The sequence below is a fragment of the Lutjanus erythropterus genome, chromosome 3, assembly GCF_056507025.1.
Source record: "Lutjanus erythropterus isolate fLutEry1 chromosome 3, fLutEry1.hap2, whole genome shotgun sequence".
Lineage (NCBI taxonomy): Eukaryota > Metazoa > Chordata > Actinopteri > Lutjaniformes > Lutjanidae > Lutjanus > Lutjanus erythropterus.
The window spans coordinates 17,736,250-17,757,055 of NC_139319.1; the positions used below are offsets into that span (position 1 = coordinate 17,736,250).

At 39.8% G+C, this 20,806-nt stretch overlaps 1 protein-coding gene across 1 annotated transcript in view; it reads right to left on the reverse strand.

Moving 5' to 3' along the window:
* The window catches only part of tet2 (tet methylcytosine dioxygenase 2), a 32,677-nt gene extending 12,087 nt beyond the window's left edge, over positions 1–20,590 (reverse strand). Inside the window, exon 1 of the mRNA XM_084715244.1 lies at positions 20,158–20,590. The gene's annotated coding sequence lies outside the window, so the exon portion shown is untranslated. The remainder of the gene's footprint in view (positions 1–20,157) is intronic.
* Between the last annotated feature and the right edge of the window lie 216 nt (positions 20,591–20,806).

Sequence of the window (20,806 nt, forward strand, 5' to 3'; positions counted from 1 at the left end):
GTGATCTATGGAAAGTAAGATCTTTGCACAGGGTTAAGCTGCAAACAGAGCTTATGGTTTCATTTTTGCTTTCCCTGTGTTCTCTCTTTGCCAAAAGCAAATAGATTCCAGTTATTCCAGTGCAACATTGATTTCTGTCTGCCTCCCTCAATTATTAATGCATGTCACATCCACAGCATCTGCAAAACAATTGCAGTGCGCAGGCACAAAGAGCCGCAGTCTAATCCATCATAATTATGAGCAACTCTCCTGCAGATGCTAAAGAAATGGACATCTGATGAGCACCAAGAGGGGCTCAGATTCAGTTTTAAGTGTTAAAGCAAAAGAGTATTTGGTATTAAAGCCGGTTGGCAGAAGAGACAAGTTGGTTGTATTGATTATTTAGATTCATGGTTGGTAGCAGACAAAGGAAGCAAAGATGCCCTTATACAATATATATCACGAAACCTCTTCAGTTTGTCCTCAATCGCCATTGCCAATTTGGGGCATAAAAGTACAGTTAGATTTGTGTCTTTACTGACTTTTAGGGAAACAGACACAGAGTTTCCATTTTGTCATAAACAATAGCAAATATAATATAGGCAGACCACTTTTTAAACAAGCTGTGTTTATCTCTGAGCGTTATTTCCTACATATGTTGAGGGCAAGACAAGATGCATTTTCCTGACTTTAATTGGTGTCTTGGTGGTTTTGTCCACCTACATACAAGCAATCCTACGCAACCATAACCACCTTCTATTCTGAATGGGAAATTGGAACACTTGGGTTGGTTTGAAAAGTGTGTGACTTGAATATATTATGAAACCATAGTTGTCTGATTCCAGTATCTCACCTTAAAGTCAACATATGTGATTAATAAGCCAATAACAGCTTTAGTTCCAACTGTTAATCATAAAATGATTACTTAGAAACACAGATATCAACAAATTATTAGTGGAATTACAAATGCCAGCCTGTAAAATTTTCCACCGTACGTCTTCATTCATATTATTCTTTTGTCAGTTTTCAAAGCTTTGTCATCAATATATTATATGAGAAAGTGAATATACAATAACTGTATTCCTGATTTATGTCCTCAAGTTACTATGTATGTACTTAAAGGACGTAAATAATGTCCTTGGAGATCTGAATAGAGTCTTGGGTCACAACTGCTGGCTGCTATGGTCAAGCTCAGAAAAATATGCTATACAACCTTTGAAAGCATAATTGGATCCAGGTTTAGATTCCCACAAAAGCCCTCCTGTTAATGTAAACCTACTATAGGCTCACTATAGGCACTGACTGCTGTTTTGGAGGAGAGAAAAAATAGCTAAATATTTGAGGTACTATGGCATGTTTCATTTGGCATAATCGTGCTCCATCATTGGGCCTGATTGTCACATCTGGAACCAGTTACAGCTGCTATATGATTCTGGCAGAAGAGCTGTCGCCTTCAAACGACATGTTCTATCCAAAGCTTAATAACCATTGTTTGAAAAATGTTTGTATATGCACCACATCCACTTCAACCACAATAAGCATGGCCTTTTAAAGAAAAGTCATCTATTAATCATACATGCGCTGTTTCATTCAAGAATGACTATAAACAAATGTAGGTTTCAGGTTTAGAGTCAGCTATTTGCAAGATCTTGAGGGTCTTGAAGGTCTTAAAATGGAGCAACTACAGCACCATTTGACATTCATTTTGGGTGAAAACGTCTTACATCTTCCAACTAAAAACTTATTTGAATTAATTTCCCCCTTTCATAAAACAATTGAAGACTTCTAGATACTGTGCACTTTCCGAGACAGTATTTATAGTTTGGTTCCTTTATTCTATGTCCAAACTAGTCATCTGGACCATGAATGAGGCAAAAAAAGTTTCTCTGTTGCAATTATGACCCAGATGACCAATTTGGACAACCTACACAGGAAACTGTCAGGCAAAGGTCTGTCCAGGCACGCGAGCTAGGAGACATAATCATCCCCTCTGTCAATCACCCCTCCAGGACATTAGCAGCCCTCCAGACCCCCAAAGTTAGGGTGCTAAATCTCCCACTAACGAGCCAAGCTGTTACAAGGGTGTCTGGAAGCTCCCACCGTTGTCACCACAGAGCAGCCAGCTGCCTGTTAGCAGGTGTAAGAGAGAAGCAGCAGACTGAAAACAAAGACAGCTCTCAGGTCAATGGACAGTGAAAAGAACCGGAGAGGTGTCATTTCACGTGTGTGTGTTGAGTGAAAAGTGGGCATCACAAATCTTAACTTTTTAAGGAATTATCCAGTAAGATTTAGAAGGGTTTCATAAGCCAGAAGAATGCAGGAGCACACAACTTGTCTCTGTTAATATATCGAATTGCTAAAAGATCACAGTCAAGAGCATGCAACTCCACATCCAGGCAAAACAAAGAAAAAGTTGCAATAGTTTACCAATCATTCCGACTTTCTTTGTGTGGCATTTTTCAGACAGGCTAATGCTGACTGAACAAATAAGACAGTGAAATAAACTATAGATAAAATTGTTTAAAAAGACAAAATAAAAATGACAAATACAATAAAACTGATTTGAAAGCTATTAAAATAGCTGGATAAAAGCAAGGCTGAAAACTAATAAAATAAAGTAAAAAAATGAATAGTTAAAAATGAAAAGTTAAAATAATGAGTTTAGACTGACCACACACTGCTGAAGAGCAGAGACAATGTCATTAAAATGTAAATTAACATTGAACATCTTACAACTGATTCCACTTAATGCAAAGATACAAAAATATTTGTTGCAAACACGTTCGACACTACTGGCACCTGAAGATGAAGAGCCTCATGAGCCGCTCGGGCAACAAGTTGCAGAACTAATCTCCCTTTTGCTGCTGTCAGACACAGACGGATGTAAAGTGCCACAGCGGGACGCCACCACCAGCAGTGTAATCAGAAGTGACACAGAGCCTCTTTATGATTATGTCAAAGTTATTAAAATTGAAATGTGTTATTTTGACAAATGAGTATAAGAAAACCATGTGGGAGTTGTGAAACGTACACGCCTCCGCTTGATGAATGGCAAACAGGCTTTGAATCCAAAAGGCATCTTCATTCACACAACACAACATTTTGACGTTTTCATCTGTGGCAGATCTGGTAATTTTATACAGCGAGTAGTGCAAAATTTACAGCCTAATTTATAAATATTGATCACTTCGTTGCAAATTTACCAAGAAAAATGACCATGATTAATAACATATATGCTGGGCCTAGATATTGTTTAAAGTACCAGGACCAATAGAGTACTTAATTTAGCATGTTTTTAATGGTTCATTTAATATCCATCACATGACTGGAAGGATTCCTGAAATGATCCTTCTGCATTTTATGCATTTATTTTTAGTAGACCCCCTGGTGTTTAGTATAGTCGTCCTTTACTATGTTTTTGTGTAATCTCAGCAAACTGAATTCCCATTTCTGTCAGATGCGTCATACTCGACTTTACCACCACTGTAATGGTTGTAGCTACTACAGTAGTGAGCCACACGTTGCATTAAATCAAAGAGCACTTGCTATGACTGGCTGCAAGCAAAACCATACAGATAATCATTTTTGTCCAGATCTGGGTACCAAAAGAATCAAATGCAGGTATCATTTACAACTTTATTAGAAATATAAACCCCTTGAGCTGAACCACCTTGTTTTCAAAGGGGTCCTTAATACATATTTCACTTGTTCTTGCATTTTTTCCCCCAGAAAACGCATTAGGACATTGCAACATGCATCACATCTTTTTTTTTTTTTTTTTTAAAGAAAAGCTGCAGTGAAATCACTTATTTTAGGCTGCATCAATCCTCAAACAGCCCACAAAATCCTGAAGGGATGATATGTTTTAAAAATTCAAAAGTTAAGTAGGAAATATTTGCTGTAGACTCCACTCACTGGGGGAAAATGTAACTCGGTTTGGTTTGAGGAAAAATGAGAAAACCAATGCTCCCCCCTTTTCTCGAACTCTTTTAAATAGAAAGCATCTGATCCCTGAAAACGTAACAATGAGGTAAGTGGGTGAATACCACTTCCTGACCCCATGTGACTACTCCTTTGTTTTGTCTGGCCCTGGTTGCAGTCTGTAAATCAGTAACTCAAGTCAAGAGGTGAACAGTGGTGCTAAGCTGCTTTCAGTGCAGCTCCATTCCTATGGGACACTCCAGGCTTTACAAAGGACCGAGCGGAGCCAAGCAGCTTGTCACAGTTGGATACACCCACACTGACAACAAAAAAAATCTTTGCAAACCCAGAACAAAGCCAGAGATCCCAGCTGAGTGTGCGCGCGCCTGTACGTGTACAAACACAGAAACACACACACATCAATTACGCAATGTTGTAAATCCAATTCTGACTGCTTGCTTTAAGACATTTAGAGTATTGGCTACATCTTCTTAATTATTTATTAGATGTGATTCACAGGGAGGTCTATTTTTGCTCCAGAAGTGGAGCACTAAACTAAACCAGAGACAGTGGCTTTAGTGTGGATGCCGTCTGGAAGTTATAATGCTTTGATCTATTTTGGTTTTCTTTCTAGTAGCTGAGGTCCACTGGGGAAAATGAGCTGTTTCAGTTTATGATATGAGTTAACTTGCTTGGCTTGAACTAGATTCCCCATCAAAGCTGTCTTTCCCTCTAAAAGTCCATCCCTTTGTCTCTATATGCTGTTGTTTGGCCTCCCTCCCTCTCCCGTAGCCTCACCTCCACTCCTCTGCCCTGTAATTACACTTTCAGGTTCCTCTGTACTTCTATCTGCTATCATCTACTTCCCTCTTGTCCAGTCTATCATCTGTCCTGTGCAGTTATGACCTGCTGTTGTTGTAATCTAGACAGTCATTGCCCATAGTTATTGTCTCTGTAGCTATGTACTTGGTGGCATTTATAGATGGTCAGTTGCTTTAGTGCTTTGAAGCCTGGGGGCAAGGGTGGACTCTTGGACATAGTGTGATCATTGTTGTAAAACAATGGACACAGTTTACACAAGAGTCTTTTAAGGGTAGCAGTTAATACACATGACAGTAGAGCCTTTTATTAACAATTAATTTTCTTCTTTTTCGCTTTACCAAATGAAAGATTACACCGCCTCTTTCTGCTAATCCATCAAATTGCTAAAACATTATCTTTTAGTCCATAATAGTGATGCAAATCATGTGTATTTTGGATATTTAGCCCTATTTCCTCCAGTTGCCTGATGTTTTGTCTTCTTAATGCTAGTGTAACAAACTTTTATGCACTGGAGTCACACTGTGTTTTTGTTATTCCCAGAGAGAGCCAGTGAAATATGAGAGCTGCCATAGTAGATGGGGTCTATTTGGCGTGACTTGGCAGCCGCATGTGACATTCACCACTAACGACAGCTGCTGGGAAACTCAGGTCCCTGCTCTTTCAGGTTTAGACCACGGCAACCAGGCTAAAGAGTGCTGCTGTTGAAGAAAGAAAGCGAAAAAAGGGGAGATGTAGAGCAGCACTGTAAATCAAACGCACACTTGCCAAGCCACACCGCTGTTTTGCAGAATAGTCCCAAGAATAAGCCCTAATCTCAAGTGTACATTTCCTTTACTTTGCTGAAATGGGTCCATTCACATTTTCCTGTTTGAAAGATAAGAACCCGGAGCATGCATCCAGTCTAGAGACAATAAATTTTCAGAACACTTAGTGAAGGTAAACCCTAAATGTCTTATGAACTGAGTCATAACAAACTCTGTCAGTGCTAACAATTATTGCAATACCACCTCACTGAATATTATAATTATAACTATCACTTACTACTCTTAACAACACTGAGCAACTAGTCATTTAGCCACCGTACCCACAGAATTACTGCCTCTTTTACTATCATTGATTTAATTCTAAAACACAGCTGTAATTCTGTAAATGTGCTGATGGTACAAACTGACATCCAGTCTTGATATTTGTTACATATGACTAGGACCTTTCTTAAGTCCTGCCCCTTTTTGCTCTTTGTTCCATGAACATTTGAGCAAGACAATTACCTGTCAACCTTTCCGGTATATTTCCTGCACTTAGATATGCCATGTACAAGTCTCTTCTGTTAAAAAAAAGAAAAACAAATTTTGAAAATGGTGTAGTATGTTGCTGATAAAGCAACATGTGTAGGCACACTTTATGTTTGATAATGTTACTAAAATGCTTACTGGCTAGCTAGCTAAGAATTGATGAAGATTAGCTAGCTAGTTGGATAGCATTTTGCTTTTAAGCTTTTAAGTGGCTAGCTAAAGTTTGATGTGCTGTAGCCAGCTAATTAGCTAGTGTTTGCTAACATTAACTGCCAGATGTAACTAGCAAGCTAACTATTGATGTTAATTAGTTAGTTAGCTAGTGTATTGATAACATTAACTAATTAAAGACATCACTGTATGCAACTTTCACAGGTCCCCCCACAACATCTTTTAACAGTGTTCAGAATTTGGTTTTGTTTTTAAGACAGATGATTATAATATAGATGATCAAGGCAAAAGGCAAAAAGGGGAGTAGGAGTTAGGAAGGGCTTTTGGCATATGAAAGTATCAAAACACAATGAAAAGTAGTTGACTTGAAATAGTCTTTGGTGAAATGTTTTAGCCATTTCCCAACTTGCACAGAAGTAATAGTATAAAATTCACGTATATATACATACATATATATATAACTGTAACTTAATCAGAAGGTATATTAGTAATGTTGTGATATATGTCTTCACTGAAGTAGCAAAGCTTATGAGCCTCATTAAACTGCCATGAAATCTTATTCAACCAAACATAAAGACAAATCATGATATGGAAAAGGAAATGAGGTAAAACTCATCAACAAAAAGTCCTTGTTTATAACATAAATATTGGTAATGGACACTCGGTGTCAAAATGTAGAAATACTGTAATGGCTGTATACGCTGACAGACTGGAGTTAGACAGTCCAGACTGTGTGCAGCAGAGCAGCGAGTGAAACCTCATCCTTAGCAACCCCTACCAGTGTAATCAGGTCAGATGACTTGCATTCTACAGTGTTTTAAATCCTCTCCTGTAAATATAGAGCTGCACTTGCTGCTCCGCAAACCTAATGACCTCGCACAACATTTTCACAACTCTGCATTCCAGCTCAGTATGTACACTACAAAGATGTAAACTCAAATCAGTCTCCTAAAGATCATTATTTGATATAAGACTGAAATACGACTGCAGTCATTGGAGTCTTGATGTACATGCTACTCCCTCAGCCTACAATATGTGTTATGGATCCAGTTTTTAATGTCAATAAATAGCCTGAAACAGCTCTGTCGACAATGAAAAGAGAACTCTTCCTACACACACATTTGCCTGATTTAAGGCAGTGTTTGATTATTCCTTTAGACATCTGTGTGGATATTGTGAATTATGACAGTTCATGACATATGGAAAACATATGAACTGAGGGAGCTGGCTCCACTGGAGAGAGTTTTGAGGAAAAGTTTAGGGGGTAGGCTGGAAAGTCTTGGTCAGACCACACTAAGTCATAAAGCACAATGTGAAGTAAAGTGCTAGTAGCATTTGTTGCTTCTGATGGCCAAATGCTCGTCAAGCACGGTAGGACAGATGTTCATTCATATTCTGCATCTGACCGAGTCTCTCAGTCAGGCACCCCGCGCTTGTGATTTATGTCACATGGCACGCTCATGCAGTGTGTACAATTCACCTCACATGGTTGCTCGTGCCCTTGCTCTCTTTCTATCTATCAGTCTGAACATATGACACTCCCCACTCTGGCTAAGAAACAAAAGACCCCTGTGTCTGCAGTCATTTTTTAATCCTCCAAATGTACATGCTAGCCAGATCTTGGTAGCATTTTCTTCAGGGCGCTCAGACCTTGTTGCTACTCTGTCATATGAGCAACCATGGCAGCATGTGGGATCTACAATATAATAACAGTCCGGCATGCACAGCGAGAGGAAATATCTAAACAAACTGAACATGAAAGTGAAATCCTGAACAAAAAATGAGATACAAGTAGACCACACACATTGGTCAGAGCACTGTGTCATATTGCCATTTCTCTTTTGTCAGATCACAGCAGCACTTCTTTTTCTTTCTTTCGGTAAAGGAATAAAAGAATAGTTTCATTTCTTTTGGAAATATGCTTGTTTGCTGAAAGCTTGATACCGCTGGTGGCCTGCTAGCTCAGCTGGTAGAGTGTTCGCCCAATGCATGGACACTATGAATTCTCTGCAGTGGCCGTGGGTTTGACTCCCACCTATGGCCCTTTGCTGTGTTTCATTTCTCCACTGTCTTCCCCTTTCCTGTCATATCATCCGCTGTCTTATACAATTAAAGGCTTAACCGCTTGATGCCACTATCATGCCTGTACCATAAATATAAAGCTACTCCAGGATCTCAGTGCTACCAACCAGCAAATCGTTGGTCTACACTTCACACAATTTTACTTTTGTTTTTGTGCTGATCAAAAACAAAAAATAAAAAAATTAAGTATATATATAGTGTTAATTAGTGAGCTGCTGTGAAGCAATTTTGTTTCTTTTGGACAGAGCCTGGCTAGCTGCTTCCAGTCTTTGTGTTAAGCTAAGCTAACCAGCTGCTGCTGACGTTTCATATTTACAGCAGACATGAGAATGTAACAGAGCTTGTAACTGAACTAACTCTCAACAGCTAAACAAATAGACGTATTTCCCAGAATGCTGAAGTATTTCTTAAGGGGACACTTCACCCCAAAATTATTATAATTTTTTTTCCTCTAGCCTGTACTGCTATTTATCTGCCTAGATTGTTTGGTGTGTGTGTAGCTGAGTTTTGGTAATACCAACTGTAGAGATAAAGATAATATACAGACCTTGTTGTGAGCAGTTTCATGTAGGAACTATTTTATTTTTACAGAACTCACTGTTGCTGTTTTTCAAATGTACATTTGTTGCTCTTTCAGCATGATAAGCCGAGTCCTATGTAGTTCCTTTATCTTTGAGAGAAGGCATTTATCTCTACGACTGATATCTCAGAACTCTGCAGCTCACACCAAAACAGTCTAGATGAATAGATAGCACAACAGGCCAGAGAAAAAAATGCATATTTTGGAATTTGGGGGGGACTGTCCCGTGACAAGATAATCTGAAATGTTACGTAGTAGCGTGGTAGCACAAACTGTAACTTTCATGTGAAGCTTTTACTTTTGTAGATCCATCTGTCTCATGTTTGGGGCATACTGCATACAGCTTCTGTTTCAGATTAAGATGTGGGATTTGTTGCATTGGCCACTGAAGGGATGCAGATACATTATTATCAGGAATGCAGAAGCTTCTGAATTGGTGATGAGACTTGTGTTGGTTCTGTTAATAACAGCAAAGGTTGATGCATGAGCAGGGAATCTGAGTTAGCACTGTACAACCTCAGGTCTATTTTTTTTTGTGTCAGGTAGAGCAGTGCAGCTTCCTGTTGATGCTCACTGTGGCCTAATCACTACATTGTGACGTAATGTTGGCTGCATCACATGACACCCTGGAGCAACAGATCTGTTTTTCTTCCCTCTTCTGTCCTCGCTTCTCCACTCATCGTTAACTAGAAACAGTGCAGCTCTGCAGGTAGAATCAGCTCGCTGAGAAATTCAATGCTGATGAACAAATTACTCACTCTTTTAATTGAATAAGATGTTTACATTATCTATGTGTCCTTTGACTCACTTTCATATCTTTCAAATGTGTTTGGGGATTTTCAGTGATGTGTGTATGCAAATGCTACCTAGTATCTTGAGTTTTCTTTCTTTGAATCTGAGGACAAGATTAATAGATTATGGCAGAAACAGGACACACACTTCTGTTTGTAATTTCTCCCCTAGAGAGCCTCCTCCCCCTTCATAAGACGAAGGGGTCTGTACCATCTACATTGTTCTTTATGTCTAATGCAAGACAGATGTGGCTGACTTGCAGTGATTCCCACTGTGGCCCATGTGCTTCTACAGCTTTTTGTCTCATTTCCTTCTTTTAATGTATTTTGACATCTGTTAACTAACTATAGTGTTATTTCAGGAAGTTAATTGGAGCTACTCAGCATTATTTTATTGAGCTGATTTGTTTGCCAATAATAGATAACAGTGGGGGGCCCATGACAGTAGAAATGTACAAATGTCTCATTAGTATAAGTTTGAGTGAGCAGGGGCTCTTGAAATTATTCTATGTATGAGCATTTCTACAGTTACCTAGTGTACAACAGACTGATAAATCTAAAACCCCAATTGTAGAGTATAATTTTGTCCACACAATTAAGGGGAATATAAAGACTTTTTTAAACTTGACTTTTAAGTAGGCTTGTCACAATAATTATGTTATCAATTTACAGAGGTCAGCAAAAATTGAGGTCATATATCAGTCATATATTTGTTGTTATTCCGTACTTAGAAAAGTTCCAATGTCTGACTAGTCTTAAAATGACAATATGTCATCCAACAAAATGTAGTTATTGTGACAGGCCTTGTTTCACTAAAGGCAGCCAAATCTACAGAATTCTCATTTTTAATCAGCCCTGAGTACATAAATTGGTGGTTTCTGATATATGGATAGCTGACTAATTGGGCGTAGCGTTTCAGTGTGGGCTGCTCAGGTTTTCCTGTAAAGATGATACGTGAATTACTACTTTAATGACTAGTTGATAAACAACCTAGAATTATCTAGCTGGAAAGTGAAGCTGAAATAGTCAAAGACAAAAAAGACAACACTAGAATAATACATCGTGCACAGCTTTTATTTTGGTTAACTGGAAGAACTCCTCAAGGCAAAAAGATAAACTGAGAGATGTAAAAAAAAAAAAGTTTGATTAACTGGCACCACAATAATAAGCCATATCCAAGGGCTGATAGCCATAATTAAGAAGAATTCAATACTAATCCAAGGTTGTTTTGTAGCATTGATACTGTACAGGGTTAACTGGGCTTTGTTTTTGTGGAGCACAGGAAGCAGTGGACAAGACACATAAAATATTGGAAAGAGCTTCAAGGTTCTTTTCTGAGGAATACAGGAGATTTGTTCTCTGGCACAAGTGGTTATGTCGAGTCTGTTTTTCAGGGGCGAGGCTGCATGGGCTGAATTGCTAACAGTCTTTCCTTGACACAGTTCATGTTGTGGTTAAAAAACCTGTAGACTAATGTGCGAATCCTTCAGGATATCACATGTTTGGGTGCTTTAATATCTGTGGTGTTGAGTGTTTGAGCAACACCTGATGAGTCAGTGAATGAATAATGAAGGAAGTTGCACCATGAATGAAATGGCAAATATAAGAGGTGACAGCATTTCAACAGTTCTTGGTGACGCTGGTATGAATAACTCAACGGCTTTTGTTGTAGGGGATAAACCCTGCCTCTGTGCTCTTCTGATACAACTCGTTTGGCAGGTATTCTGGGAAAACTGCAGACACACACCAAAACATCTTGATAGCATTTGAAGCATGAAGTCTTATCTGTTCAGCATTTTAGTGTTTTTATCTGCTCAAATCTGCTTCTTGAAAGACTAAACAATAATATGAGAATATGATCATTTGGCTAATACTGAAACTGCCCAAACAACTGATAACAAGCCACAGTTCCACAGTTTAAATCTCTTAACCGTTCCCCATCCAAATAAGAAAACAATTTCAGTGAAACGGTGCCTTTGCAGAGAGCCATTTACACGCATGTCAGTGTAGACTGTTTCACAAAAGAGGTCAGTCCTGATAGTAGACAGCCGTTGAACATTAGCCCAGATCTCACTTCATGAACCTGTTAGCCCTGGATCTTTCCTGTTTAATCAGCACTACCTGGACAGAAACCCTGCCTGGCCAGGAAGCACCCTGTGCAAAGCTTACACCAGGAGTCTAAACCTTTTTTCTGTGCCTTCAAGCTGCATCACATGGAGACTCTAATTAAGAAATGGTCTTCTGAGCGTACAAACCCACTAACCTGCCCTCAGCCCCTCACAATGCTGCACTTTTCCTTCCAAGCTGCCTTGTCTCCTTTCCCCTGCAAACCCTTTGTCTACGCATCAGTCAATATATCTGACTAACTTGATGAACTGTGCGCGGAGCAAAGTTAATTTCTTTCAGAGTGCATGGTAGCCATGGTGACCATCTTATGAGCGCTCCAAAGCCCATCTGGTCTAAACATTACCCCGGCACGGCTGACTGCAGAATAGGCTGCCCTGCCGTGGTGTGCACATGTGCTTTACTCATTGATCCTGCCAGTAAATCAATAGTGCCACATATTCAGAAGCCTACATTTGCACTTGTGCGAATCAACACCTTTGAAATTGCCTTTTAGAAATGTGTTCAGCTACAAAGCCAGAAAGAAAGATTTTGTAGTAGCTATTAGTTATAAATAGGCCAAGTAAGACAAGGAACACATTATGTTGACCTTCTCGTCCCTGTTTATTTTCCCATCCACTACTACTGGCATGAGAAGGAAAACTCATGCACAAAGCCAAGTGATGAACAAACGCTGATTCCCATGTTTCCTCAATTCACCCTCCAGCCTGCAAGTCTTGGCATGTGATTAGCTTACAGGCACATTTATTTAGCAAATATTTCCTTTCTGTTTGCATGATCCAAATCCAAACCAGGCTCCAATTAAACAGGAAGCGGAGGTGAACAGTAAACAGAGCAAAGGGAAACATTATGATAGAAGGGAAATTAAAACATGGCACACAACATGGCAGTGGAGGAATTCCAACTGCACTGTATACCAGCTCAGATTTCATTTTTATGGAAGACTGAGCTACAGATAATGGTATATCATGAACAAAATGCAAGGAAAGTCATCTAATGAGGCCAAAAATATAATGGAGTAGTACCCAGAATAACTTGGAATAAGAAATATTTGATATGAGCTCTTTTGTCATCTGGAAATGGAATGTAGTGATATTTCTTCCCCCGTTGGTTTCCAAGCAGCCCGACCTAAGCCACTGTTGCTAAGCTGCCTCTTTCCCTCCACTGAGTGGGAGGCACGTGACTCTCATTGAATGGAAATCACAAATCCTTCAGTGTGAGGCATATTTTGATTCATGGCTTCAGTGTAAGGATTTATAAACCCTTCACCGTATCTCACACACCTCAACAATTCATCAGGAAGCACAGAGATTTTAATTACTTTTAAACGACTTCTTAAACATGAGCTGCATTTTGTTTTACTGTTCACTTAAAGATAAATTATGTCACTCAAATATGGCTGATCCTCAGGAATCATCAGTTTGTCATGTATCTTAGGGTTTAAACCTACCACAGTTGCAAGATTGTTATTCTGTTTGGGAAGGTGGTATAGCAAGTGTCATTACTTGAAACTGTGCTCGAATGCTGCTTATTATCCAGGAGTCTCTGTCCATTAAGACCCAGAGCTAAAACCAGAAACTTTCCATAGTAGAAATACATATATGGTTGCAAACCAGTCTGATTGTCATTGAACAGTCCATCCCGGAAAGACACCAGCTGCTGCACTCGTACATTCCACTTAGGAAACCTAATATTGAGCCTGAGCCACTCGAAGCCCTCAGAAGTAGTTAGTGATGTCATTCAAAGCCTTTGGTAGGGTTACGCTTCTAAATGACATTCAGGACCAGCTGTCTGTCTTTGTGCTCCTTGTGTAGACAACAGGGGACCATGGGGCCTAACCTTTTCAATGACAGCTCCTAGCAGCAAGACCGTCCGTGTCTGACAGCCATTTTAAAAGAGGGCAAACAGCCATCAGAAGCAGTTATTTAGATTGTTGTGGACCCCAGTGACATTGCACTGTCATGATGGAGCTCTGTAGGTCAAGAGATAGACGCATTACGTATGGAGATTCCTTTTCAGGTATCCAACTACATTAGCTAATCTCTAATATATATATGAAAGGTCTTTTTCTTTTGGTCCTAAAACCTAAACCTAAAACTTTTGTTCAGTGAACCCTTCAGGATAAGACCAGTATCAAAGCCCACTCATTGTCATTGATTTGATTTAACTGGAACTGACTGACCGCTTTAGATTTTGACATGAAAGTCTTATTAGGGTAAGATCCTAGCATGGGGTTAAGTCTCTTTTCAAGCTTTGTAAGGCATATTGACAGCCTGTGTGCAGGTTTTCTTCTTCTTCCTCCACACATTGCTATGCCTATGTTTGAAAAGAGTCATCCTGGCTGGTAAGGAGAATCTTCTACTCTCCAATATGGAAACACAAACATTTTTGTCTGCATATGTTCATCTTGTTTACTGAAACAATTTCCATGTATGTTTCCTTTCAAAAGCTCTTGCTTCATCTCAGTTTTATTTATATATTCACAAAAGATGATTTTTACTTCTAGAATCAGCAGAGGTTCAGTAAATTCTGGTCAAACCAACTTTTCTCAACAAATAAATTACCTGTAGACTTAATCATTGGCATATTCTTATTTACATGACTGCTTTCTTCTTATCTACGGATCTTCATCCAGCTAAAAAGTATAGCAAGTTGTTGTGTTTGTTCTCTGGACTTATTTCTACTGACTGTCCCCAAATTCCTTACTGAACTGGGAAAAAGGGCATTCAAGTAGGCTGCTCCCTCAGCTTGAATTCAGCTGCAGAATCATCTTAATCTTAGGGAGCCGGTGTCATTGGCCATTATTAATGTGTTTCTGAATGACTTGGCAAGAGGAAAATCTGCTGAAGATATTTTGAATGTTCAGGAATGCTTTGATATCTTTTAGGTCTGTAATTTGTTGTGTGTTTTTCATTTTATGTTCTGTTTGTCTTATGTCCTCAACCATGTCTTGAAAAAGAGATAGCTTAATCTAAATGCGTTTTACGCGTGGTTAAATAAAGGATAAAGGAAAAAATGTTTAGAAAACTGTTCAGTGCAATGGTAAGCACAATTGTGGTCTAAAATCTGTTTGCATATGTGTTGGGGTTTTTTGCATGAAACCTTGCACAACTTTGTTGCAACTTTATTTTCAGGCCTCAAAGCTGGAACTATAAAGCAACTTTATAAAATCATCTGACTTGACAGAAATGTTTACAGCCAGTTTAATCTCCTGACCTAGCACTATTAAGACCTTCACCTGAGCCGGAGCTATGCGCTATCAGAGTGGCATCAACATAAGAAAAGGCCTGCTCTCAGTCTCGCCACGTTGTCGAGCACAGACTCTGTTGTGGCTGTAGCTCTTAATTTCTTTTTTTATTCTCAACTTCCAGTAGCGGAACTGGCGAAACACAGCATTCAAGAAGATTGTCCAAGCGTAGGAGAGGCGGCCCGACGAGAGAGCGGGAAGAGATGCTATTCGCTTTGGGGTGGTTACGTAACATCTCACTTGCCTCCCTCTCTGCGGAATGCCAGGATAGTGTTTGTAAACAGAGCGGCCATGTGCGTGTGCTCACGTGGAGGAAGCTTTTGAGTCGCTGCCCTCGCTGCCTCACCCCTGAGGTAAACCCTGACATCGATACATGCTCACAGGGCCAGCAACACTCCCTCCGGCCGTGTGCCACTCAAACAGAGCCTTATCACTCTCACTCCATAATTACGCCTCAGCTCGACCAACAACGCACGGCCCCGTGGAGAAAGAAGGCCATGAGTCATATTTGGGATTCACAGTGGAGCTGATATGGCAATTACTGATAACATTTTTATATCTCGGACTCATAAAACATTATTACTCTTACATAATTCCATTGATGACAAATAAACCACTGCCAGGCCATAATTACATCGAAGTCTCTTTAGGGCCTCCATGGGACGGAGAGTCAAGATTCATATTGTGGTTAGGGGTGGATCTGGTTAAGCAATTATTGATAGCTGACATAGGTTTTATGATTTGGCTTCATAATATAAGCACATAACTCTCCTGAACCCATACTGTTTTTGCAGTAAGTCAAAAGACCTACATTCAGCAGGCCTTAGAACTGGTCAGTGCATAAAGTGTGGATAAACATCCAATTCATATAAATGTTATGCTAAATCAAATAGCATATGGCATGCAGTTAAACCTTTACTATCAAAGCTCCACAGGGATGTCTGAGGCTAGAGCTCATTCAAGCATATCCAGCAAATCCACTTTTTTTTCTTTGATCAACAAGACAGTTCTCACTGCTGTTTTACTGTGGTTTGGCGGATTCTGTGCAAATGTTTAAAAATGTGTCAAAATGAGGGACTACTTTATGGCACTGAGATTCCATTGTGGTTTGCCGCTTCTCTCTTGCTCGCTATAGAAAAACAACCCCCAATAGCAGACAAGAGGGAAATCAATATTGCAGAAATCAATACTACACTCGGTATCTCGCCATTTTGTCTCAGGAAAGCAGTCAAGCTGTGACCAGCCAGCCAGCAGGTAATGCAATCTAAAATGTCTAACCTGCCACTGGGCCTGTTTCTCTTGTGTCATTTGTGCAGCAGCCCCCTGGCTGGAAATATGATGCGTGAGCTGGACAGAGCGGGGTCAGAGGTTAGGGCTTGGGTAAGGGCTTGGGTATTGTAAGTGGACAGCATTGTTGTGGGACGCTATGGCAACTGGACATTCTTCCCAAAGGTGATATTGTCTTTGCCCTGGGAGTGACATAAAGGGGACTTAGGGCCATGACGAAGGAGCAATCCAACCACACGGCTTTATCTGTAGGTGTGGATGGATGAGAGGAGCTATGTGCATGTGATTGATCTATCTGGCCCTTCCCCCACTCAGTCCCATATAGGCCCATTAATGCCCTGTAGCCCTTGCAGCTGCTGATGTAACAGCATGTTCATGCAACCACCTCCAGTAAGACTGTGTGCTTGTTTCTTCTTCGTGTTATTACATTATGCATTTATGAATCCTGCATACAGTGCAAATGAACACAAAAGGGAACACAAATTGTACAGCCACACTGTGACAACCGTTAATAATGTGCTTTCATAAACAAGGACTGAACTGAGTTAGATGCAATCCATCCAAACCACGCAGTAGATATAGTGCGGAATGTATTGTTTAATGGGGTTAATATGTAAAAAATAAATCAAGAAATCAAAAATAGACAACTTGATACACAAGATACAGAACTGCCTTGTTGTTAGCTGTTCAGAATATTTACTCATGTTATCTTGAAGGTTCAGTAAATGAAAAAAATCCAGTTGGTATGACCTAATCTGGTCGAGACATTATCAATAGTGTGTTTACATCAGGAATGGAGCAATGAGACGACGCAACCCCCACCTGTACTCACAAATACATGTATATATACACACACACACACACACAAAAGCGTGGATCACCTGATCTCACGCAGTCACAACATTCTTTAAGAATACTATGGAGAACACCCCCCCCCCCCCACTTAAGCACCCGTGTTGACACCACACAGTCAATGACCATGCTTGCCATATCAAAACACAGCCATGCCATTGCGTCAGAGGGGCTACACAACCGTTGCTGGCTTGAAAGTTAGCTGACAGCTCACAGGGACAAAACATGGGATTCTCTTTCTTCCACTACGAGCAGATCTTTTTTTTTTTTTTCTTTTAGAGTAGAGAGCGTGTACTGTAGTGTAGCACGGCTCTGCGGAGGCAACCACAGAAATGCAGCAAGTAAACACAAACATTTTGAAACAAATGCTGAATTCAGACAAGAAGGGGAGTGTTTGGCTGTTAGGGAATACTGCTTTTCTTTGTCTGTCATCAGCTGTTCACATAAGAGCTTGGTGATTGTCTTCCAGTCATTTGACAACCAACTGACTTTATTTTGACTTCACTCTCTCACTTGACCTTTTCTATGTAGCTCCTTTTATCCGTGCATTTCACTCTGTAAATGTCACTGTTTTCACAAACACAGTGGCTTTAAATTCATAAAACTTAAAACTTCAGCACTATGAGTGTAAGAAAATATTGATACACTTGAGTATTGTGCCATTATGTTCCGTGATACAGTATGTATTCTCAAACACTGTGTTGTGATATTGTGATACATGCAAAGATATGTGGCAGTTGTTCATTTTGTGTTGTGTTTAAACTCCAACCCGCTATATAGCAGTGTTGTTATCCATCTGTGCTAATTGCATAAAAAACTCAACCTTTTAAAAGTCAGCTTTTATGCATATGATGGTGTGCTCTTTATAAAACGGGAATTTTCCTAAAATTAGTTTTTAAAAAAGCAACATATCACCTTCCGTACAATATCACAACATATCGAATCGTAACCATTGTATCATGACACGTATCATATCATCAGGTTCTGGTAGATACAACCCCTGTTCAGCACTGTATTAAAGCTACTACAAGGAACTTAAATTTTTTTGTTGACTTTGAACGACAGTGCCATAAGTGTTTCCACTGTAATAACCACAAAATATAATGTCAAAAATAAAATTATCTAAATAAAAATCTCCTCCTGCTTCTTTTTAGCTGGCTAACATACTGCTCATAGTAATTTTAAGTGGAAAATGTAAACACCAATCCGACCCAGTGGCAGACTTCAGAATAATTATGTGGAAATGGGTGATTTTCTCCTGAATGTTCTTGGATGCATCAGAATTAAACTGACACTGTTTTGCAAGCAGTTAAAATCCTTGTAGTAACTTTAAAATTCAGAAAACGTCAAAGTCCGGCACTGTACCAGAGCTAATCTGAATTCTTGCACTGATCCTGCAGAAAAACAAAACTGTTAAGTCACAATGGCCAGTTAAAGGTTAGTAATTATTCTCCACCTTGCAGGCATGCCTTTACTTTGCTCTTAACCTGAGGCCATGTGGTTACATTACGACTGTAGTCAGTGGAATACACAAGCCCAATACACAAACCTGAGGGAGATCAGTTATTTTCTAATGGGCCATTCAGATGTTAATCTAACAAGTAGCACTTAGTGAATTCAGGAAAAAACTAACAACCAATTAGCTATTTGTTAATTAAGATCTGATGCCCTATAACAAATGCGTTGTTGTTTTCATGTGTTTAACTAGTGGACTAAAAATGCGCATATAAACACAAAAAACACCCAACTGTTAGTGCTTATTTCGCTGTTATCACTCTGTTAATGTAGTTTATTTCTCTTCCTGTGCAAGTATTTGGTCACCGTGCTGTTATTCTACTCCAGTTCCTTTAAAGAATGATAACAGGTCACACAGACAACACACACTCCTCTTTCTATCATCAATAATCTATTTACAAATAGATCTGTTTCCCAAAGAGCACAGCAGTCTGACTGTTGTGACCTTTAGCTGCCTGTGCTGCATTAACCATCTACAATCCTGTCCAGAAGAAGTTTAGCCAACTTCTTTGAGAAATGAAATGTTTGTTGCTGCTTTGTTGCAACAACACCTTGTTTAGCTTCTAGTTGAAAAAAAAAGAGGAAAAACCTGCTCCAGAATTACCAATCTTGTTCCCTCAGTTAATGGTGCAGTAGGATTGAGTTTCATTTCCTTCAAAGCTTTCTGACCTTGTCTGCCTTCACTACACTCTGCCACCACAATTCCCTTCTCTTTTGCCTCTCCTTGGGATTTGCCTTTGTGTCTGCTTGTCATTCAGTGGTGAAAGCAATGAAAGCTGATTAACAGAGATACACAAAGCCAGAAGCTATTCCAGCTCCACTGCTGTGTGTGCACACACTCTGCACTTATACTGCTGGACACATCCAGGTTGGACTTTTTACTCTCCTACATACAGTCTCCTTACTGAACAACACAAACACACATATGGAAATGAGAAGCTACAGGGGGTAACACTGCCTCCATTTAAGCATATTCCACAAAAATATCATGATTCTGTAATAGCTGATAATTACACATAAATGTTAAAAAATGTGTTTTCCTTCTTAAAAGAAATGCACTTATACAAAGACACACTCAAACACACCTTTAATAATATTTGCCAAATATAAATGCAAGGTTGAAATGTTAAGGAATGAAAAGAGAGCTTCACACAGGCATTTAAATCATGCTTAAAAGAAAAACTCCTGAACAAGCAGTCTAAGTACACCATTTTCTATGATGCATTCAAAAGCAACAAGAATGTGGAGTGATCACAGAGCACACAGGAAAACACAGGGGCTGTCTTTCAGTTTCAGCCGGCAATAAAAAGAAAGAAAATCGTCAGCCATGTTGGAGTAGCTTTATCTAATATCCCCTCCTTATTATGTTGGCTCTTGCTTTTACGGTGGGGGACATTTGCTATTCCTCGCCTGCTATATAAAACACCAAAAATACACCCGAGGCTAAAGTAGAAAAGGCTAAGCAGGGTATTAGCACACTAAGCAAAGTCTCACCTCCTTTTTACGTCCCTCCACTTTGTAGAAATTCCAACAAACCGTCTGGATCTCCTCTTTAACAAATCCTAAAGGGCAGCCATCTTGCCTCCTTCTGTTCTTCTATGAAACAGACTATCCTCCACATCAATATTCATGGAAACCAGTCTGACGTCAGCTCTCATCATCAGGAGAAGCCCGGGTGTCGCTGTTTGCCGGCCCGAGAAGCACGCTCATATGTGGCTCTGGTGTAAAGGCAGAGTGGACAAAATGTAGCTGCAGGTCAGGGGGGAGAGCCTCGCTTTGCTGGCAAACTCAAATAATCACAAAATCACTTTCCTGCTGAGTCCTTCCCACACAAAGAGACAGGTTTTCTTTCCCTCCTCTGCTCCCTCCTCTTTTTTTTTCTTCTTCCCTCAGCCGCACACAATAGTGCACACTATCATGGCTGCCCTGAAGCACTGGAGTGGATTCTGTGAGCAGGACAGGACTCCACCCCCCCCCCCCCCGTGCACTTTATGTTGAATATTGCACTGGTCTTAACTGTCTGAAGATGCCTCCACCCCCTTCCTTTTCTCAGACAGGAAGCCTGAGTGACTCAGGGTTTTTCCCTCCCTTTTCACTCACACAGTCAATCTTGACTTCCTTCTTTCATTTTCTTTCCTTCTTG